This window comes from Triticum urartu, chromosome 3A, assembly GCF_056163025.1.
Source record: "Triticum urartu cultivar PI428250 chromosome 3A, HENAU_Tu73, whole genome shotgun sequence".
NCBI lineage: Eukaryota > Viridiplantae > Streptophyta > Magnoliopsida > Poales > Poaceae > Triticum > Triticum urartu.
The window spans coordinates 28,222,097-28,246,294 of NC_141875.1; the positions used below are offsets into that span (position 1 = coordinate 28,222,097).

Below are 24,198 nucleotides of genomic sequence, written 5' to 3' on the forward strand. Positions count from 1 at the left end.
TTCCTTCGTTTGCTTACTAGCTAGTTAGCGTGTCTAGTCCTCTCTATACGAATGTATAGTACGTAGCGTCGACCAAGCACGGGACATAAGAGAGGACACTTCTCTCTATTAATTATAGCTAGCTAACACAATATATGAAACACCTAAATTAACCCCCCAAAACCCCCAAACACCCCCCCCCATTCAAAAAAAAACAAAAACCCCAGCCACAGAAATGCTGACGCGTGGATGCCTATTGGTACCGGTTGGTGCCACCAACCAGGACCAAAGGCCCTCCTTCCTGGGCTCCGCGCATAGGCCACGTGGAGGCCCATCTGTCCCGGTTCTGGACTGAACCGGGACTAAAGGGACAGGGCATTAGTAACGACCCTTTAGTCCCGGTTCAGAAACCGGGACAAAAGGCCCTTACAAACCGGGACAATAGGCCCATTTTCTACTAGTGCCAGATCCGTTCTCGGTTTTTCCCGTTGACACCGGGCTGTGCGTTGAGGGGTTGGCATGGGAAAGTTGGTTCCCTGCAGGCGTTCTGGCGGCTGCGCATGGCACGGCTTAGCTCGGATCCAACCAGCTGAGGGTTCAGAGTGACGCGAGTATCAGTGAAAATCGTGTTGACCTTGATCGTGGCGGACGATGGCGGCGTCTCGGGCTTCATCTACTTGTTGAAGGCATTGTCGGTTGCATTCACTATCCTAGATTTGGGTTTCCCAGATCGGACGATAGCGGTGCCTTCGGGGCCATTTTTCCTTTTGGGGGCATCATTTTGGAGAAGGTGCTGACTAGAGGAGACAAGAGGAGGAGCGCTTTTGAATCCATCGCAGCAGCGACGATGGTGGTTCTCAGCGACGGGATGCAACGGAGTCTTGTCGACGGATGCGTGTTGATGAAAGCGCGTAGTATGGTGGCGTTGTCTGGCATCATGGTGGCATCTATAGCCGAATGGCTTGGTAAGGTGAAGGCATTGATCGCTCCTCGAGGTGGGACAACGAAAGATGATGGTGGATGATTCTAGAACTTGTGCATGCGATACACGCAGAGGATCTGTTAGAAAACCAAGACGAAGCATAAAATTGTATTTATTTTTTTGTGGGTAGCATAAAATTGGATTTAAGGGTGAGTTGCAACCTACAAATATTTTGGTTTCCAATTTCTAGGAATCACATATGGAGAACATGTTGCCCATGGCTTAAGTGAGGTCAAGATAAGAAAGATTATTCAAACATGCTCATACAACATATATATCAATAAATGGCAACAACATTATGGCTCACTCATCCCAGATTTTTTGATAGTTTTGTTACGAAACACAAAGTAGAAACATCTCGTCATTTGGCATACATAGAAATAAGAAACTTACTTACCTAGGTCGGGAAATCCATTCTTTTTCGTTTTCAATGTACTTCCCAGAGGATATCATGTTTGCATTGTAGGGTACACTCACTTCAAGTTTGCAATTACACTAAAATTTGCACAAAAGCTGTCCTGTTTGTACCTGAACACAACTTTTCACGGGCATAATATAGGGCTTGGTATAGATAGGATTCAAACCAAGCATATGTAAACTACATGAGGTAGCAAAATACTTTTTTTCTCACATGTAGAGAGCTACAAATACATGAAAGGGGTTGTGCGCTTCGAGTTAGAATCAGAAGTTGAAAATTTCATAGCAAGACCAAAGAAATAACTGCTCCGTATTGTTACTATTTTTTATTTGTTTTCTCTAGGGTGTTGTTTTTGGAGGTTTAAGGAAAGAGCACCAAAAAAGATTGATAAAATCACGGCAATCACTGTGATAAATAATTATCATAATAAATTAAAAGCATTTGGGAGAGCTGGGAGCGGTGCCGGCTTGGGGGTCAGGCGCGGCGGTTGGCCCGCCGGCAGAGCCGACTTTGTCGTCATTGCCGGCTTGGATGGGTGTGAGTGGCAGACCCGCATACACCCCCATCCTCCATTCTCCACCCTAAGCCTACTAGAAGGGGCTGTGGCCTGGAATGAGAGATGGCACATGGTGCCGAGAGCGTGACCGGCGAGGTTGGGGTTGCCGCCGCCAATGGCGGCTGCTGGAGGGGAGACGGGCCGGGGTGGTGAGAACTACCTGAAGCGGCCATAGATCCTGCAGGTATGAAGGCCACCGTCCGGTCTATATATTGACCGTCGTCACTTTATAACATGGTGAGTTAAATCACTAGAAGCATGACAGGATCTATCAACATATGCAAGTGACTTTAGTCCTTTCTGCTACATTTAGTTACAACCTAGCAGGGGCCTGTGTACCAGCTCACCGGTAATGCGGCTAATAATCAAGATCACACACATGTCAGTACTTTTACATCCTCTATCTATAAAACCCCACCCTCTGCCTTCTTCATTCTTCACTAACCTCCCGACCTTCACACACACACTGGCTAACACATTATCCCAAAATCCAAAACGTATATCACAGTGCGGTAAAATCTGGATCAGCTCTAAAGCTTCTATAGAAAAATCGCAGTCAATGTTGCTGGAAGCATATAGATTATTTTTCCTAACCACACCACGGTAGGAGTAGGAGGCATCGAAAAGTTAGCAAGATATGATGGCAGTGCCTGGAATTTTGGGAAGGCCAGGGAGGACGCAACATCCATCTACTGCCCGAGTGAAGCATTTTAGAGTGGGGATTTGGTGTCATGGGGCCTGCATGCCACTCGTTTGCAGATACTTGCCTTGTTTTGGTAGCACGGGTTTGGGAGGATGCACGACGAGGAGGCGGCGTTATTTGTTCTTTCTCTGGTCTGGTGACTTCCACTTTCTCTGGTCTCGCGACTGCTCCCTTCAGACCTGTGTGTGCTATTTTGTCTAGCAGTCAATCTATAGTTTGCTGTTTAGTCAAACAAAAGAAAAGGTCCCAGGAAAAGTGTGCAAATTTCTCGATATATAAACCGCTCCCTTGACACCTCAATACATGAGAATAAAGATGACCATGTGTATACGCAAGTTCTAATGTAGTCCATATAAGTCTACTGCAGATCAATAGATGTATTCTGCGAGGACTGCTATGTGACGTGCAGATGCATGGACAGAGAGATATCCCATTCCCAATCCATTCAACTCTCTTCGCCTCCCCAGTCCTCTCCGACATTGTGCCCTCCTCGCATCGCTCGCCACTGTTCTGTGCGCCTCGGTGGGAGATATAGCGCGGCGCGCTGCGCTTGTGCTCGTCAAACTTCACAGGGCGCACTCGCACTCAAGAGGGTAGGGGGGCTGAGTTGGAAAAGTACCGCACTTCTATCTTATCCCATGGCACGACATAAGAGTGCGGTCACTTCGTACGGCTCCAGGGGGATCAGATGAGATCCTGCATTTTGATCAAGCATTTCTCAGGTAAGCTCTTTGTGTCTCTCTGTGTGTTCATAATTTTTCTGTCGTTCTATGTGTTTGTGACGGCTTGATCTGCTTAGAAATCACCACCGTCCAATGCACGAGGTCAGTCCATACATTCTCTTGCTCCGTGTTCATCCAATGCACTCACAGGCATTTTGGGCTTGAGTATTGCTCCTGTAATCTTCCTCATTGGTGCCGGGTTAGCACATAGACACCCTGAATACAGATGTCACTATCGTGTTCAGGCTCCATCCATCTTCACTACCAAGTTGACAAGTCGAGGAAGAGTTATATGTCTAATTAACGTTGTTAACTGCATTTACTTCAGTTTAATAGTTGCCCCAGTATATTTATGATAGGTTAAGTTCTGTTAGTTTTTACATTTACTTGTACAGACGTGTGGTTAATTGTGAACTCTAGTTTTGGATGATTGAGGGATTTTTGGTCATGTTTTTTGTGTTGGGTTGGGGGCCTCTTGACTTCTCCTGCTAAGGTCGCGGTTCACTTTGCATACTCATTGAAATGTAGCTCTCCACGATCCATCTTTAAAAGCAAGGATTCTCATTCCATTCCCGCTTCATTCTACACTTGTCGACCCACAGCCACAGGCAACATCCGTAAACACAACTCCTAAGCCACTGCCTCTTACACCTATGCATTTGAAAATCTAGATTGGTTCTAGTCCTTGGATTAACAAATTAGAAATAATGATTAATTTGTGCGACACAAATACCTGGATGACCTTTCTGTCTTGATTCTATATTTCTAGGAGTTTTTGTTTTTTGTTTTTGCATTCTCAGTTAATCAACGAAAGTCCAAGAAACAAAAAATAGAAATAGAAAAAAAACTCTAGAGCTTGGAGGTTAGGGACAAGACAAATGCAACTTTAAGGGACATCATCTTAGCTAGACACCAGAGCGCCAAGGCTCAAAGCAATTGGGCGAGGCTCAAGTGCAGCCAATCTAATGCCACTTGCTGAAGAGAGCTCATCTGTATCGAATGACGCCTCTGCCTAGTGGGATGATCACACTACTAGAAAATACCTTATAGGTAGAGGATTAACAGTAGCGTGGTGTTAATGGGCTGCACTACTGTTATTTAGCAGTACCACCGGTGCAAATCACGCGCTGCCGGTGGCGGTTAGTAGTAGCGCGGGCTTGACAAACAGGCGCTACTACTATGTGGGCCCCACCATGCCCCCATGGGCTGGCCATAGCAGCAGTGCGGGTCATGGCCCAACGTTACTGCTAAACACATTAGCAGTAGCGCCGACCCATGGCCCGTGCTGCTACTGTGGCCAGCCCGGGCCCCGCCGTGCCCCCATGGGCTGGCCATAGCAGCAGTGTGGGTCACGGCCCAACGTTACTGCTAAACACATTAGCAGTAGCGCCGACCCACGGCCCGCGCTGCTATTGTGGCCAGCCCGGGCCCAACTGCCCGTCCCCACTTAGCAATAGCGCTGGACTGGAACCCGCGCTATAGCTAATGTGTTTAGCAATATCGATGTGATGTTACCCGCGTTGCTGCTAAGCCAGCCTTATCCTCTGTCCCGCCCGTTCTCCAGTCTCCCTGTCTCACTCCCTCACCGTCGCGGCCGTCCTCCTCCTACTGCCACCGCCGTCGCCGCCATCCCCTGGCCTCGGTAACCCTCCTCCTCCCTCCTCCCTTCTCTAGCCTCCCATCATCCCACCCCTGTTCCTTCCTCCTCTAGCCACCCCTCCTCCTCCCTCCTCCCTCCCCTCTGCTCCTCCCTCCTCTAGCCGCCCCTCCTCCTCCATCCACAACCCCTCCTTCCTCCATAGCCCCTCTTCCGTCCCCCTCCTCCATCCACAGCCCCTCCACCCCCTCCTCCATCCACATAGCCCCTCCTACATTTTGATTAGCTGATATGTAACACTTTGATTTAGTTAGTAGTTTTTAGGGTTTAGAGTGAATTAGTAACAATTTAGACATAGTTAATAGATTTAGTTGATATGTAACACTTTGATTTAATATTCTTTTAGGTTTTAGTTGATAGCTTATATGGTTTCACTAAGTCCTAAAATCAGCATAATAATGTTTTTGTTTATATTTTGTTTCTGCAGAAACCAAGTATTTGCCCCTGCATCGTCCCCGTCACCAACCCCCTCCGACCTCGAGGTGAGACTAGCCAAATCTTCATGTCGTTGACGTCGATGATGATGTGTTCAGAATGTCAATGATGAACATGCATAGAGGTCCTGTTATATGCAAGTTTTCATATATGTTTTTATAGATGTAGTAGTAGTAGTAGTAGTAGATGGGTAGCTGTGACAATGTGAAGCTAGTTAGTAAAGATGGTCTATTTGGACACATGTGATATGTGGAATAGTGTTGTGTAGTACTAGTGTTGTCACACATTGATATTTGGGAAATATGATATGATGGATATTTTTACTACAAGTCTATTTGTTTGCCCATGTGATCACTAATAATCAAGGCCCCACCCAAATTGATTCTACCTCCTCCATCGATCTTCAAAAAGAGAGGAGTGTCATTCCTTGCACACATGATTCTCCACTTGTCATCCACATGCACACCCACAAACACAACTCGTAAGCATATGCATTTGAAATCTAGGTTGGTTCTAGTCATTCTGATTGAAAATTAAAAATGATGATTAAGTTGTCACAAACAAATACTTGGATGGCAATTGTGCCTTGCCTCTCTACTTGTAGGAGTAGGAGGCATCAAGAAGTTAGCAAAGATCCAAGCAACAATATGTAACATTTGCAATGTCTCCCACCTGTGAGTAAATTGCTCAAAACCACCACATTTGTCGCTAGGGTACTCCAAAACCACCTACTCGCAAAAAAGTTTTCTTCAAAACCACCGCTTTTTTCAAAAATCACAAATCACCACCAATTCTACGGCAAGTGAGTAACAAATTCCACTGATTCGAGACTAAGCTGCGACTAAGCACAAAACTAACTGGTTGGACCCACATGTCGGGCCAACGTGGAATATCTACGTGGACAATGCGCAATCAAGTCCTTGTAATTTTTAAAAAGAGAGCAATCAGGTCCCTATTAGTTCTTTTATAAAAAGCAATCAGGTCCCTATTAGTTCTTTTATAAAAAGCAATCAGGTCCCTGTGTGCGTCAGCCGTGGCTGCTCTGACCTTGGTTGTGTAGCCGTTGTGCTACTGCTTGCGGCCACTACCGGTGCTGCTGTACGCGCCCGCTACTGCTGCTCGGTACTTGCGGCCGTTGCTGCTGCCCGCTACCACTGTTGTTGCATGTGTCCGTTGCGGCAGCTGTTGGCCGCTGCTGCTGCCCGCTCCCCATGGCCATGACGTCAGACGGCGACTGCTGCCCACGGCGGCTGAGAGCAAGTGGGGCGGAGGGGGCTTCCCATGGCCATGGCGCGCGGTGGCGCGGGCTGCCCATGGCAGCTGGGAGCAGGAGGGGTGGCAAGGGCTCGGGCAGGAGGAAGAAGATGGGAAGAAGATTGAGCTAACATGTGGGACGCGCTCCACCTCAGCATCATATTCACATACGCATGCCATGTCATCCTGATGTGTGGGCCTAGGAAGTCAGTTTTATGGTTAGTCGCGGCTGGCAGCTCGTTTAATGCATTTGTTATTTACTTGACGCAGAAGTGGTGGTCTTTTGTGATTTTTTGTATAAATGGTGGTTTTGGAGTACCCCAGCCACAAATGTGGTGGTTTTGACCAGTTTACTCTCCACATGTGCAGTCCACAACTAGGATATGTAGTTCTAAGAAAACAATCTCTCTTTCTTGGAACAAGATGCTCTAACGTAGCTAATACTATGTCGAAGAGACACAATGTAAAGAAGTTTATTAAATTACATCAAATGACCAATATATTTTAGCCCCATATTTTTTGTGTAACTTGGTACAATTGGACCTTAGAAAATTTGCTACATCCACAATATGTAACACTAGTTTCTTATTGTTTATACTTGGATGTATCTCTAGTGTGTTTTTAGTAATATACCCGAACTAAACCTGTCTAACTATTGCTTTCGGTCTAGCTCACTTCCTCGCTCAATGGACATGTGGTGGTGGCTGCGCATACATATTTTTGGTTTGAACAAGGTCAAAGAGCATCTCCAGCCGTGCCCCCAACAGCCCCCCTCCCCCCCCCCAAGGCATTTTTTAGTGTCGGCGGGCGAAAATCGGACCAGTCGCGCCCCCAGGAGTCCGTTTTTCGCCGGGTTGGACCGAAATAACAGCCGGCGCGCTGGGGGGGCGGCACAAGCGAAAAGGGGCGTGGGGCCGTTCTGTAGGCGAGAGGAGGGCCTTTTCCCGTCGTTTCTTCCCGCTTTCCGCCCGGTTTCCCTTTAATTCTCTCCATTCCTCTCGCCAATCTCCTACTGCTCCTCCTTCGCGCCGGCCGTCATGCCGCCAAAGAAGTATGTGGTCCCCGCGCCGCGACCGGTGCGACCGCCGTCATCGCCCAGCGGAAGCAGAGGAAACCGAGGGCGCCGCCGTTCAAGCCCCCGGGCATGTCCAACGCCCACTAGAGGGCTGAAGTTCAGCGCCGGGAGGCTGTCACCACCGACCGGCGGAACAGGGACAACACCAAGAAGGCAAGGGATAGTGCGACGCTCGCGGCTGCGGCGGCGGCGGATCAAGCGGAGTGCTTGGCCGAACAAGCCGAGGCGGCTCGCATGGGGATGATGAATCCACCCGGCGTCCATGGCCAGTACGTGCCCTAGAGCCAGCAAAGCGTCAGCTCTCCGGCCGGCTTCTCGTCGTCGCTGCAACCCTGGGGCTGCTCGCCGTCGCCGGGCTACGCCGACGGGGACGTGCACGGTGGGTTCAACCCCAACATCACCTTCCCCCATGGTCACCCGGCCCAACGGACGCCCTCGCCCGCCTTCGCCGGCATGCAGTATCCTCCGTACAACTACTCACCGCCGGCCTACGCATCCTCCCCGACGCCCGCTCTTCATCGTGGCGCGCAGCCGTTCTCCCACGCCTCCGCGTCACACCTCGGCGACATCGACGCGACCGAAGCCAACATGGACGACATCATCACGGCAGGCTCGGCCGCCACCGCCTCGTCCCCGGGTTCACTGCGCAGGATGACACGGTAGACCTCAACGACGACATGGATGACGAGCTCGACTATGGTGAGGAGGAGCCGGATGAGGAGGAGGACGACGAGAATGAGGAGGAGGAGCCGGCGCTGGCGCCGGCAAGGAAACGAAAGAAAAAGAAGGGGGCGGCCAGGACCAGTGAGCCACGGATCGAGAAGTGCGAGAAGTGGGCGGAAGTCTGACGCACCCTCGCCAAGGCCAAGGAGACCTACAAGCCGGACGCGCCAACGCCGGGCGCGAGCGACGGGTGCCCCGAAGGTAACAAAGGGGCCAAGAAGGGGAAGCACGCCGATGCGGCCACCGCGCGAGTGCAAGAGTCCATCGAGCACTGCCTCGCCGACGCACAGGCCCGGGCCGACCTGCGTGGAGAGAAGACTGAGGCGTGCTGGTCGGCGTTGATGATGAACAACACCGTTAAGCTCGACCTACTCTGCATCAACGTCGCCGCAAAGAAGAGGAACACCGACCTGGCATTTCTGATGGGAGGGGCGGACATGCTCTAGAGCAACGACAAGCAGCTCAAGGCGTGGTACCTAGCGGAGCACGGCCTCATCCTGAACCAGCTGCCATCGACGGCGCCGCCAAGTCCCACGCCCACGCCGACGACGCCGCCAAGCCCGAGCGAAGATGCCTCCACGACGCCCAGCAGCACAGAAGCCGTGCCGACGCCGCCCATCACAGAAGCCGATCCGACACCGTCAAGCCCGAGAAACGCCGACTCCGCCGATGCCGGAGGCCGACCCCGCCGTTTGATGGGTTGCCCACGCGTCCTTTCGTTTTTTTGTACGCCAAACTTGGCCGCTGATCGCTGGACTGGGCGTTTTTTTGTGAGCGGGAACAACGTAGTTTGAATTTGCCGCGACTTGGGGGGGGGGGGTGACTGGGAGCTAGATCGCCCCCAGGGACCAATCTACCGCCGGCTCGCCCCCAGGTGGCTCTTTTTCAGCGCCCTTGGGGGGGGGGGGGGGGGGGGGCGAACGGCTCCGGCCCGGTTACTTTACAGCATGGTGAGTTAATCCATCAACATATGCAAGTGACATTTGTCTTTTCTGCTAGTACTCCTGCAGTAATGAAATATAAAAGTGTTTACATCACTAAACTGGTGATCTAAATATTCTTATATTTCTTTACAGAGGGAGTATAATTTATTACAACGTCACTGGAGTTGGTGTACCACATGACAGTGACGCTCACATTCAAGACCACGGACATGCCAGTACTTCTTTTTTTTTTAAAGGAGGATATACCCCGGCCTCTGTATCTGAACGATGCATGCAGCCATTTTATTAATTATTCATCAAGACTTTACAAAGTAATACATCAGTATGCCTAAAACCACCATCTTGGCAACACACCGGTCGCTACTCCTATCAGTACTTCTACAATCTCTGTCTTTTAAAACCTGCCTTTTCTTTCGCTGCTTCTCCATTCTTCACTAACCTCGTCGGCCCTCACACGCACTCACTAACACAGTATTCCAAAACCCAAAGCAATGCCACGAAATCTGGATCAACTCTAAAGCTTCAATAGAAAAATAGTAGTCAATGTGGCTGGAAGCACATAGATGTTTTCTTTCTTGAACACACCATGCTATGAGTAGGAGGCATCAGAAAGTTAGCAAGATACGATGGCAGTGCTTGGGATTTTGGGACGGCTAGGGAGGACGCTTCCTCCCTGTGTGCTCCCGGTGAAAAAAATTAGAGCCGGGATTTGGCGCCATGGGGGCTGCGTGCCCCTCATCTTCTTTTGGTAGTACAGGTCCAGGACGAAGCACGACGAGGTTGTTACTTTGTTCTTTCTCTAGTCAGGCAACTGTCGGATTTTGGTAGCTAATGTTTGATCCAACCAGGTGTAAGTGATGTGGGCAAAATCCTCCTATAATATCCGAGAAGTTGGCCTAGACGTGAAAAAAAAGCAAAAAAAAAAGAAGTATGCTATTTTCTCTAGCTGCCAATCAAAAGTATGTCATTTCGTGAAACAAGAGGAAAGATGTGCTGTTGGATCAAAGTCCCAGGAAAAATAAACGGATCCCTTCCCACCTGAAGACATGAGAACAAGTTGACCATGTTCATCCGCAAACTCTAATATAAGTCTACTGCAGATCAACGGATTTACTAAAGTGCTTGTGTGCTTCGCTGCCCCGTTTTCTCCTTGGTGTTTTAGGCATCTGCTAGATAACACATATTTACAGGTTCATGAAGCAGTGATGCATTACTGCCTAGAGCTACAATCACAAGTTCATAACGTACATGCACAACTGCATATTGCCGAAATTAGAGACAACATTATGTCTTTCACACATAAAGAAGGCAACGATTCTTAATGTCCACATATGCTTACTTCTGGCCATATCAGGGAGAAAAAAGGAAAAATGAAAACCCATGTTTATTCGCAAATTAAGCTCCCACCAATAGGGAAAAAATGCAGGCAAAGTTCATTTTCATTTACCATGGACGTGAGATTCAGATTTTCCCATTGTTCTAGCAAACCAAGACGGATCATAAAAATATATTTTGCGGAGAGATGCAACCTACAAATTGGTTTTCAGTTTCAGGAATCTCATATGCAGAACACATAGCACATGGTTTATGTTCATCATTGTGGAGACAAAGGGCGAGGTCAAGATAAGCAGAAGATAAGAAAGATTATTCAAACATGCTCGTACTTGCTAGAACGTATATATTAAGCAATAGCAAGAACATCATGGCTCACTCATCCCAGATTTTGTCTGAGTCTTATTACGAAAATACCAAGGTTGAAACATTGAGTCAGTTGGCATACATAGAAATAAGAAACTTCCTTACCTAGGTCGGGAAATCCATTCTCTTTCAGTTTAAAGGTACTTCCCAAAGGGTATCGTGTTTGCATTGTAGGGTACACTCACTTGAAATTTGCAATTACACGTAAATTTGCACTGTGTTGTCTTATTTATATGTAAACACAACGTATCTCTGCAATAATATACAGCTTGGCATAGACAGGATACACACCAAGCACATGTAGGAAGCAGCAAAATACCCTTTTTCACATATAGATAGCTACAATATCTGAAAGGGGTTGTGTGATTTGAGTTAAAATCAGAAATAGAAATAAATTTCATTGCAGGATAAAAGCAATAACTGCTCCATATTTCAAATATGATTTATATTTTAGAATTGTCAGGTTCTAAGGAGAAATTCCCCTACCATCAAATATGCGTGCTCCTTTCGCTTGTGGTGTAACCTGAAAAACTTCAACATCTTTTATTAGCTATGTTATTGCATAAATGGTGCTAATGTGACTAAATATTGGTTGTAAGCACAATGAAATCAAAAAAAGAGAGCTAAAACCAGTGGTGTACATTCAGCAAGGCATTAATACCCGTGAGAACCTTCTTTTACTGAAAGGAAGAATCTGAACTTCACTAGCCAACAGATGTTGCAAGAAACATGAAACAGATCAGTCTAGACTGTAACTCTATATGATGCCAACGTGGTGCAAAAAAGATTCCATACAATTCTTGGATGAACAAGCTGCACATGACAGCAATCAAGAAGTTTTAAGTGTTCCATGGCGGCAGCATGATCAGAGAGGAGTTAATTATACGGAACTCAATAAGTCAGAAAACCATATTGACAATGGGGATTTACTGTACATTAAAACAAGAGAACTATGAAATATTTCCTTGTTATTTCTCAAAAAGTACGTACATAAATTAACTATTTGTCAAAAGGAAGAGAATTTAATAAATAGCGCTCCATTTTTCTTCTTTCATTATCGGAAAAGGATTTCAGCTTCGACACTACTACTGATCCTGAGGCTTCATGGCCAGGAACAGGAGGACCTCCTTGATGTTTTGGGAGTCCGTCAGCAACATGGTGAGGCGATCAGTAAATGTTTCTGCTCTACTGTTTGGAGCAGAAACTTCTTGTTGTATGTGGGATTCTGGGACGGGAGTTGTCCTCTTTTTCAGAAGAAAAAACACCAAAACATAATACATGAACATGAGGTTAGTTATAGCAACTCAATGAAATAGAAAATCATATTGGCAATGGGAGTTACTGTCCATTAAAATAACGTAGAACTAGTTAACATTCCTTGTTATTTCTCGAAGTACAGAAATTAACTATTTGTAAAGCACAGAACTAGGAAACCATATTTACAATGGGCAATTACTGTCCATAACTTAAATTCCATTTTTGTTTCTTTCATAGGACAAGAATTTCATCTTTTCAAATAGCTAGCTGTCTTGAGGCTTCATGGCCGGGAACAGGAGGACCTCCTTTATGTTCTGGGAATCCGTCAGCAACATGGTGAGGCGATCAATCCCCAGACCCCAGCCTCCGGTCGGCGGCAGGCCACACTCAAGGGCAGTGCAGAAGGTTTCGTCCATGGCCATCGCTTCATCGTCACCGTCCTGACGATCCCTGAGCTGCTCCTCAAACCGCTCCCTCTGCACGACGGGGTCATTCAGCTCCCTGTAGGCGTTGCACACCTCATGCTTGTTGATGAACAGCTCAAAGCTTTCAGTCAGTCCAGACCGGGCTTCGTCCCTGTGTGACTTCGCGAGTGGGCTCATGATCACCGGATGGTTGATGATGAACGTCGGGTTCACGCATGTCTCCTCCAGGAAGTGCCAGACAAGCTTGTCCAGCAGCCGTGCCGTCGTGTGTGGAAGCGGGCACGTAATGTCGTACCTGGCACAAGCCTCCATCAAGTACTCGTTGTCGTTGGCATCGTGGGTCGACAGATCCTCCTCCGGTATGTTGAGACCGGCCATGTCCTCAAGTCCCTTGATCACGTCGATTCGCGCGAACGGAGGCGTGAAATCGATCTCGATAGGCGGCTTGTCGGCGCCGTTGGCGTGGTACTGCACCTTGTAGCCGCCCGTGAGCTCCTTCACCATGCCGCCCAGCATCTCCTCCGTGAGCTCCATCAGGTCGTTGTAATCCGCATAGGCCATGTAGAACTCGCACGTCGTGAACTCGGGGTTGTGCGTCGTGTCGATGCCTTCGTTCCTGAAGGCCTCCCGATCTCGTACACGCGGTCCAGTCCGCCGACGACGAGCTGCTTCAGGTAGAGCTCCGGCGCGATGCGCATGTACAACTTCATGTTCAGGTCGTTGTGGTGCGTGACGAACGGCCTCGCGGCGGCGCCACCAGCAACCACGTTCATCATCGGGGTGTCCACCTCCAGAAACCCACGCTTGTCAAGGAAGCTGCGGATGAAGGAGACGACTCTGGCTCGCGCCGTGAAGACGAACCTCACCTCAGGGTTCACCATGAGATCGAGGTACCGCCGGCGGTACCGTGTCTCCTGGTCCTTGAGGGCGTAGCTCTCCATGTTCCTGGGCATGCCGGGCGCCCACGGCAGCGGCGGCGCGCGCCGGTGCCTATTCGGCTGCCGCGGCAGCATGTGCAGGCAGGGCGAGAGCACGACGAACTGTGCAGGGAATATGCTGAGCTCGCCTCGGTTGCTTTTACCAGGGAACCCACGCACGTCGACCACGTCACCAAGCTTCACGCCAGAGTGGAAAGCGGAGAATTCCTCGGGAGTCTCCAGCTCCGAGGTCCCGGAGTCTGCCATGACATGGACCTTGGCGCCGCCGCGGTGGAGGTCGTAGAAGAGGAGGCTGGAGGACGACGTCCTCTTGCTCATGATCCTCCCGGCCAGGGACTCGGTGACGTCGACCAGCTTCTCCCCGTCGGCCAGGCCCCTGTACCTGTGGACGTAGTCGGCGACGGAGACGGTGGGCTGGAAGGCGTGCGGGTAGGGGTTGACGCCGGCGGCCTTCTGCGCGGCGAGCGCGCCGAGCCTGTTGTGGTAGTACTGGGTGGGATCCATGCCGTCGTCCGCCATGGCGCGCGGTGCAAAACTCTCTCCCATAGTTGGGGAAAAACAGAGCGGAGACTTTCTTGACCTAGCAGCGATTTCGTGTTCTCGTCGGTTTATTTATATGTACAAAGAAGAAGAGACGACTATGCGCTTGTTTGGACTCAAAATCGAACAAAACCTACCGTGACTTGCCAAACAAGCAACCCCACGAGCCCACCCCAGACTTGTGGGATCCTTTCCAGCGTAGCCGTTCGATCCAGTCAACGCAAAACTGGGCGCCGCATCAACGCAGCCCCATGCGAGAAGCACCACGCCCCAGACTCCGTACTAGAAGAACCACGTCGCCCCTCTGCAGCACTGATTGCATGTAGAACATTGTTGACTGCCGGCCGCTGACAGTCTATCGAGTGTTGCATGGCAGCACCGTGGAAGGCTGAGTTGCAGCACAGACAACCGCTGACGACCGTCGACGCTGCATCGCAGCACTGGCAACTACCGCTGGGTTGCATAGCAGCACCGACGAGGATGCGTTGTAGCACCAACAGTTGACGACGACCGCTGCTTCAGAGCGTCGAACAATTGAACGATGCATTGCAGCGCCGTTAGACACCGATGGACCGCACAACAGCGCAGCACCTGAGTGCTGCATCACAACATCGACGCCGATGAGAAAGTTCATCCGATTGAAAACCAAAGTTTTCCTACTTTTTATACCTAACAACGGAGCTAGCTATACATCCAGCAACAACAAATAGATCAAAGATGAAAGAAAATATGTTGCCTCCATGACACTACTGTAGAGAAAGATCAGTATACACATGTGAACTCAAAGAAAGTGAAATACGCATACTTATGATGAGTGATATCCTGGTTAATCTGTTTATGTGTCCTAATTAACAGCCCATGAGCACACCCGAAACAATATCGGTAGTTAGACGAAGAAAACACATCCTGGTTAAAGGAGAAAGAACAGGAAAAAGGTCCGTAGATTTGAAGAGAGTGGGGGGCTTACATCGAACTGTCTGCTGCCTTGAACACTTTCATGGAAAAGAAACATTGGCTTTGCCACCAGAGTAGGAAGAAACAGGATTGCCTTTCAGCTTGTTGCCCGTACCTGTTAATGAGCGAAAAATATGAACAGAGTCTGAAAAAAAAAGAGAACAGTAGCAATACGCTTAAGCAACAGCGGGTTTGTTGATATTTTTGCGGCGAAGAGAACTATGGCATATTTTTGATCCAACTCAAGTCAGAAAGATCAATGATGTTCAGGTTAAAACTCTGAACTCTCAACTACATCCACTAGTTGATAGTTGTTGCTCGAAGCTTAACAAGACAAACACAAGGCATTCCACTTCCTTAAAATTATTCTTGCTGTCATGAAAAATAAAAACTCCTTTAATTTTCTCGCTTCACCGATCGAGATCACTAGTTTGGACAAAAAAAAAAGTTTGCTAGTTCTTGGCCGGGCACCAGACACCTCACAAACCTGCACTGTCAATGAATTAGCTTTCTCTATTCCATGGTAGTGGTATCATGCACCTGAATGTTCTTTGCCATACAATTTTCTTAAGATTAATTAAGCTCTAGTACTGTTAGCATTGCAGCAGCGATCTGTATGTTACGATCCTAGTATTACCCAACATTGATGAGCGGCAGAGATAAGATACTACCAGTAAACAGATGGATACAGTTGACAAGACCACAAACAGAATGGTTACTTACTTGTACAGTTCTGCTTTCTTGGTGAGTTCTATTTGATGGAATGGTTAAAAATATCCCTGTGTTTTATAAATTTTGTAGGATGTGAAATAGATATGCTAGAAGTTGCAAAACAACATTTTGGCACACACTGAAACTGCATGGCGGACATGAAGGAAAATCATGATAAACTCCATTGACTAGAGATGAAAACACAGCCCATTATGGTTATGATTCAGCAAAATACATGCCCTTCAACAGGTTGAACTACATCTATAATTTCAGTTAAAAACTACATCCATGCCATCCCACTTGTCATCAGGAGTCAGCATAACAACCATGGCCCCCTAAATGTAACAATAAGATTACATCCATGACAAAACTTTGGATAATCACTGATTACTCAATGTAGAAATCTGCATCTGAAAAATACACACAAGAACACATGAAGCCCACAATGGGGAGTTCGAATTATGAGAACGTTAATCATCTAACCCTGTAACCCACAGGGAAGCCATGGAAAAGTACATCTACACTAGGCATGGAAATTAAGAAGAAAATACCTACATCCATCACATGGCAAAAATACATTGTAGAACTAGATGGAAACACAGGAAGAAAAAACATACGTGGTGGTCAAAGTCCATACGTCGGACCAGACAAGCTTATGAAAGGCTACATGTAAATATGTGTGAAGCTTATGAAAGGCTACACTATGCGTGAAGAAAAAGCACTCATAAGGATTAGGGGTTCAAACATATACTAAGAACCATGGATTTCGAGTCGCTCGACTAGTCTATGAGTCACAAAAATATGGTCGACTCAGCTTAGTGTCGACTCGCGACTAGTCACAACGCAGGCTCGACTTCTTCCGAGTCACTGCCCCAGAGAGACTCGCATGAGTCGCGACTCGAAAACCATGCTAAGAACTTCGGGAGAAAGATCAACCGATCATCCACTAACAGCCTAACGACAAGGAAGGAAGTAAGCAGCCAAGAATAATGAATATTTTAATCAAAACAACAACAAACGAGCCAGGTAATTCCTAAATTTCCCCTATTTTCCTCTGACATACTCCTCCCAATGCGAGCACAACGCTATTTCGTTCAAAAATTGCTATTCACTCCGCCATCAAAATCCAACCCTTGTTTCTCTCGCAGAGTATGCCACAGCTACCTCAACGAGTCACAGTATCCAAATCTGCCATTGTACAATGTACGGATGGGCTTAGGCATTTCGTCGAACACATTGGCTTCTATCCATTGGAAACCACCAGATCACATGTACAGGAAAGCTAGCAGTAAACTTCGAACATCGAATAGACAAGAGGTTGGTGCGGGAGCAACCTTGGGGAGTGCTGCGGTCGACGACACCGTCCGGGACCGCTGGCCTAGGCGCCTACAGGTAGAATACAAGAGGCTGCCCTTTGCACGACCTCCTCTTCACCACTCCACGGCCCCCAATCGTGATGCTCTTGCTCGACGGAGTACTGTCAAACAACCAAACAAAGCTACGTGTTGGTGCGTGGGTGATGTTTGTGTAAATTGTTTGGACGATCAAGGAGCGTGCGACAAGAAAAAAAATCGGCATGAACAAATGTTTCTCACATACCCGAAATTTGATTTTTTTTTTCTTTTTCGCCACGACCTTCTCGGATGGCCAAACTTCACCAAATCTTGCACGAACATCACGCATTTGAGCTCCTCGAATGGCCAAACTTCACCAAATCTTTCTTGATTTTTTTCTCTCACCCACTAATATGTGGGCCACGCAATGTTGGCATGCCACGCAAGCTGGGTGGATGTAAAAAGCACCGTATTTGCACCAAACAACAAGTTAGATGACTATAAATCTATATTTTTAAAGTTTTAGTACTAAACTGAACATCTTGCGCAAGTTGTATGATTGCCGGTGATATTGCCTCAATAAGTAAATACACCAGCGATGTAGTTGGTACGAACACTTGCAAAATACTGATTTTCCGATCAGTGAACTTGCCCCGGTTGTGCAAATATAGTACGTTCTGCCGGCGTATGCTCTGTCCGCATGGTGGTGGCCCACATTTCAGTGGCCGGAGGTAAGCGAGGCGTGAATGAGCAACCAATGATGTTTTTTAAACTGAATTTCTTAGTGTGCAAATATTGTCATGGCAAATTTGATATGTATAATATTTATTTTTGCCAATTAGTATCCAGAGTTATAAAAGATATTCGTAAGAAATCATGTATTTATCAAGAGGGTAGTATACAAGCTTACAAGAAGATATTCAGGATCTTGAGTTGGGATCAGATTGATCCTCTATGGTAAAATTGCAAAGCGTTGGCTCACTAGTAGGATCGTGACCTCGCGAAAATATGGATATCTAATCGATTTAGATCATAACATCGTAGAATCACAATAAAATCATGATTCTCACTACCTTGCCAAAAAAACAACCTCCTTATATATTTTTCCAGAATAAAGTAATTTGCACATCTTTGGAAAGATTTATATTAACTGTGCATATATTCTTTTTTAGCGGCCAGTCAATATGCCATAAATAGATCCTTGGTTTTTCCTTCAAGGCAATCAATTCACGAATAAATGCACAATTAATAATGCCATCAGTAGATGAGCTATAGGTTTTGGGTGTAAATATACTATATAAATATTCCTCGCAAAAAATATACTATAAATATTTTTTACTATATATATGAGCTGTATGTTTTGGGTGTATATCAACATACACATTTATAGGATACAGATCCATGATTAAATTAATGTGTTTAAACGTTAATATTATGTAAATAAGTCGAAAACTTGTAGCATGCACCTATGTGTCCATTATAAAAAGCCATCTAAGACCCTAATCACAGAGCAGGAACCCAGGCATATCTGAAAAGATTGGCTTGACATCCCAGTAAACACGCTATCTCTCTCTCTCTCTCTCTCTCTCTCTCCACCATCAAGCCAGGATGAGGTCGTTGTACAAGATGCTACTATTTTCGCTTGCCCTTGTTGCGCTGCTATCCTCAGGTATGTACGTTTGGAGCATGTTTTGTGATCAATTTTGTATGGCGACCTTTCCACTGTCGTTTTCTCATAATAAATCTCTGCAATCTTTATATGCTGGTACGAACATATAGATCTGATGATCCAGGCGACGGCTAATGGTGGCGGCTCGCTAATCCCTGAAGACTGCCGGCAGACCCCTGTCATCCGTGGGCCGTGTAACCCCAAGGCTTGTCAACACAACTGTCAAACCAACGTCGGCCCCGGTGCCGTTGGCGATTGTGATGCCGGTGGATGCCGGTGCACATACTGTACTCCATCTCAGTGGAATTAAGCAGTGATTGTTGCTTAATTGCTCTCCGATAGTATGCGAAATCTTAGTTTTTTTTCTGTCTGGCTACCTGTCAAATACTCCTACTTGGAAACTCAAATCAGGAATGTCAGAAATTTGATCGATTCGAGGGGCAGTTGCCTTATTAGCATGTTTGCTTGTGATCACCACATCTAAAAATAAAGGTGTGGTCCTCTAGCCTCCCCCCTCCCTTTGCTAGAGGTGTAGTCTGCTTGATTTATCTTCCTTTGCTAGCGTAGTAAATTGATGGAGCTCATGAAATCGTGAACGGTGTGCAAGTTATAATGCACATATATAGGTAGCGTTTGTCCTTTCGAGCAGACAATTCGTTTAGTATTCACGTTAGTAATGAAGAAATTGAAGCCATTTTCATGCACGGTAGGCAGCAAGAACGGCGTCGTCATTGATCAAACGTATGCAAGTGGGTTTTGTCCTTCCCGCTATAATGAATTCACACATCTTCAATCTTTAAAGAGCATCCCTTTCCCCGCTTGTTCTCCACTCGTCTCTCGGAACCTCACACACGCACTATCCCAAAACCCAAAACTCATACCGCGATGCACTCAAATCTTTATCTGCTCTAAATGTTCAACAAAAATTGGTAGTCAATGTCGTCCACAGCGCAATAGGAGTAGGAGGGATCAGAAAGTTATGAAGATAAGCTGGCCCTGCTCGGAATTTCAAGAAGGCTGGGCAGGATGCTTTCCGGATTTGCGATCCATGAAACATTGTGTTTCTCATCTAGTTTTGCCACCGAGGCACGCCAGTTCTTGGGCAAGTACTGTGCTCGACACCAACCCAGCCGTTCTGCAGGAATCATTGGGGCTTGCTACTCAGACTAAAAGGAACCCATGGGGGCGTGAGACTCTGGCAGGCGCGGACCACACTGGGCCATGGCGTGACATCACCAGGGCTCGTGCATGGATTCTTGGGGTTTGGATCAGAAATATCCATCTGTACAATTCCGTTAAGTGTTAGGTAAAATATGTACATAGAGAGGATAAATGAAGGAAATAAAAATGAAAATAAAAAAGTTAGGGTCAGTCATGATGCATACAACCATCTTTATTAATTATTCACCATCGCCTGGCAAAATGAATATAAGGATCAACCCAAGCCACCTTCTAGGCCAACAAAGTCACCACAACTACAGGTATATAGATGTGCTTTGTACGCATAACAGACACTATCTAATCCGATGGCCTAAAGCCCGGCCAGTCTGTGCACGCTCTAGGATCTGCCGCCGTCAACTTCTGCAATCCCGTCTTACTATGAGTGATGCTAGTTTCTTTACACATGTAGTTTAGCCGACAAGAGTAGATCCCCACGTCGCTCATAGTGGCAGCTCGGGGGAACCCTAGCACCGCCAGCCCTTGGCCCTCTCCTCCAGCACCTCTTCCTCGTTGCCGCCAAGGGTCTCCATCGGGTGAAGCCCGGGTAGTGCTGGCGGCGGGGCCTTCCATGGGCGCGACTCCTCTCCCTCCCTAGCGGTGGCGCGTCTCCGATCTAGTGGTGCCGAGTCTCCGATTTGGCGGCGGCGGCGCTGCTCGGTGTCGGGTGTGGTGGGGTGCTCCGCCTAGTGGTGTGCCCCGGCTTGCAGCAATAGCTTCACCTGTCGATCCCTCAGATCTGATCTGGGTTGGTTGGTGGAACTCGACCCAAAGTTGTGGTCAGCCACGTGCCTCGTCAGCTGATGCGGCATGGGACTCTAGTCGGCAGGCTACAAGTCATGAATGTTGGCTGGCAGGCGGCGCCGGACTCGATCGGGGCGGCTGATGCAGCATGGGACTCTAGTCGGCAGGCTACAAGTCATGAATGTTGGCAGGCAGGCGGCGGCGGACTCGATCGGGGCGGCGTTGGGGGACTGCTGTCGTGAAAATAATGGTGGCTGTCGTCATGCTCTTTTCGCATCATGGCAATGTCCTGCATGATCGGTCTTCCTCGCATCATGCCAGCAGACCCCTGTCATTCCTGGCCAGAACCCTGTCATCCCTAGGCCGTGTAACCCCAAGGCTTGTCTCCGCAATTGCCAAACCAACGTTGGCACTGGTGCAGTTGGCGATTGAGATGCTCGTGGATGCGAGTGCAAACACTGTACTGCATCTCAGCGGAATTAAGCAGTGCTTGTTGCTTAATTTTTTCCCTATCCATAATAAGTGAAAACTTAGTTTTTTTGTATGGCTACCTGTTAAATACATGGAAACTCAAAACAGGAATGTTAGACATTTCATCGACTTGAGGGGCTGCTGCCATCTTAGGGCATCTTCAAGGCTGACCAGTAAACCTCTCGGAACCGTCCGAACCGCACTGTAGGTACCGCGGAAGCCATCCGGCGCGGGTCTGTATCGGTCTGCGAGGCGGTCCGGACGCGATTTCTCCCACAAAATGGAGAAAAAAGTGGGGGAGGTTTGCGGGAGTCCGGGCCGATCCCAAGCCCCTTTCTGACCGCCCTAGCCCACCAAAACCACTTCCACTTCCGCCCGTGCTCCCGCCCTGCGCCAGCTGCCCGCATTCATGCCACTGTAGAGCACGCCGCTCCGCATTGAAGATGGCTCAGGGCGGATGCGACCTCTCTCACTGCCTCCACCATGTACGGACACCGTCGGGATAGGGCCTATGCCGACGGCCTCCCGGGCTACGCCGACGGATATTTTGCCGACGGCTCTATGCCAACGGGGGCCATCGGCATAGGCCTGTCCCGACGGCCAATCAAGGCTATGCCGACGGCGGTGCGATTCCGGTGGTGTTGTGATGTAACCTAAAAAACTTCGACATCTTTTATTATCTATGTTATTGCATAAGTGGTGCTAATGTGACTAAATATTGGTTGTAACCACAATGGCATCAGAAAAGGAGATCTAAAACCATATTGTACGGTGGTGTACAATCAGTAAGACATTACACATAATAACCTACTTTTACCGAAAAGGTAGAATCTCAACTTCACTAGCCAACAGATGTTGGAAGACAAAGTAACATTGAAACAGAGTTAAGACTGTAACTTCTATACGCTGCCAAGCTGGTGCAAAACAGATTCCATGCAATTCTTGGAAGAAAAAGCTGCACATGACAACAATCAGGTACAAGTTTCTGATGTTTCACCATGCACATAATTTGACTCCATACAGTTTTCCCGGTACACATCATCAAGTGTTCAAAATGTTTGCCATCTTACAAAATTTACAATCAACAAGTTTTAAGTGTTCCATGACAGCAGCATGATCACAAAGGAGTTAATCATATGCAACCAATGAAATAGAACACCATATTGAAAAGGGGGATTACTGTATGATAAAATAAGATACTACTAGTGGGCATATGAACGGAGGGGAACGTTTGGAACGAGTGGGCATATGAACCCATTTTTTTTTATAAAAAAGGTAATTTAAAAAATGGTCGAAAAATCATGAAATTTATCGGCAACAAACTTGTCCTACTCGCAAAAAATTGGGGGCGAAATGACTTTCGAGGTATTGTCCAGGACAAATCGAAATCAGCAACATACTAGGTTTACTATTCACTCTATATTGTCAGGGAAATTTTGTTTGTTGGCTCAGATTTTTGTCGTCAATTATTTCATGAGCGGAACAATATGTCAACTTTGTTCGAAAATAATTTCAATGATTTTTGACTTTTTTCTGAGTTGCTAAAAAAATCGCTGATATTTTTTATAGGGTTCATCTAACACCAGGTTCACCGGGGTATTTTCCCGAGTTAAATAACTATTTTGTGAAATGGAAGGGAAATGAATAACTTGCGCTCCATTTTTTTATCTCATCGGACAAGGATTTTAGCGTTGCAAACAGCCAACTAGTCTTGAGGATTCATGGCCGGGAGGACATCCTTGATGTCAAGGGTTGATGGCACAATTTTCCTATAATATCTTTATTTAGGTGGGCGTCTTTTTCAAAATGAATAACACGACCTCTGCATCATACGATGAACACAACCATTTTATTAAATGTAAAGTACATGTAAGTCATGACTACCAAAATGTTCGCAGGACAAGACCATCTCGGTCAGAAACAAGATTACATAGCTCATCCAACATTCATGTTTTCTATTTGCCCAGTGCATTGTTTCGTAGGGTTTGTATCTAAATTTAATGATTTGAGGCTCATGCATATATGTGATTGATCCGGAAACTTTCGTAGGGGCAAATATCAGCAGCGATTTCTGCCCACCGGTTATGAAGTAATCTTTCTTGCTCGCATTATGTGTTGCAATCATGCTCCTGTTTAAGTGGTGGCAAAATTTGCCAACCTCGTGGCGACCTAGGTCTACAATATTTGCTAGCACACTATGATGCATGCTATGTAATTATGCATCGACGACGTGGCAATGGCAAACACACAAGACGCGGGTATGCGGGCTGCAAGGAATCCACACTACCAGAAACCCGACTTCTCTGACCTGCCATAGTGCAATGGCGGTCTCCTCCGCCCATAGATTTCATTAAACTAAATCTTGATGCTTCTTACCACGCACTACTGGCAAGGGAGGATGGGGGTGTTATTGCTCGCGATGCTGATGGCAATGTCATTCTGGTGGCGGCGGGCGGGTTAGGTAACCAGGCCTCGAGTTGCAAGCTGAACCTGAGGCCATTCTCCAGGCCATTAAAGTGGCGGAGCAACAAGGTATGAGGCATGCCATATTCGAAACAGATTGCCTGTCTCTCCAGCAAGCAATTTAATCTCCTTCTGTCAATCGGGGACCACTAGGCATGTTGTTTCCTGAAGCAAAATTCTAGTTGAGTCCTGGGCTTATACACCACAAAGTTCTCTTTTCTCCCAAACTCACTAGCGAGGTAGCGCATGTGCTGGCCTCTCATGGTTGCTGGTGTGCTCCGAATGACCAAACTGTCTGGCACATGGATCTCCAAAATGATGTAGCTCG

General features: G+C 47.3%; 1 long non-coding RNA gene and 3 pseudogenes across 1 annotated transcript; 2 read left to right on the forward strand and 2 right to left on the reverse strand.

Moving 5' to 3' along the window:
• Positions 1-8,021: 8,021 nt before the first annotated feature.
• Positions 8,022-8,950, forward strand: LOC147978150 (uncharacterized; annotated as a pseudogene).
• Positions 8,951-12,666: 3,716 nt separating this feature from the next.
• Positions 12,667-14,297, reverse strand: LOC147978151 (lysine--tRNA ligase pseudogene; annotated as a pseudogene).
• Positions 13,499-14,285, reverse strand: LOC147978152 (lysine--tRNA ligase pseudogene; annotated as a pseudogene).
• A 4,147-nt stretch (positions 14,298-18,444) lies between the features above and the next one.
• Positions 18,445-19,429, forward strand: LOC125547755 (uncharacterized). The gene is made up of 2 exons (XR_007300753.2): positions 18,445-18,974; positions 19,085-19,429. It is a non-coding gene; the product is annotated as an uncharacterized LOC125547755 (long non-coding RNA).
• The last annotated feature ends 4,769 nt before the right edge of the window (positions 19,430-24,198 follow it).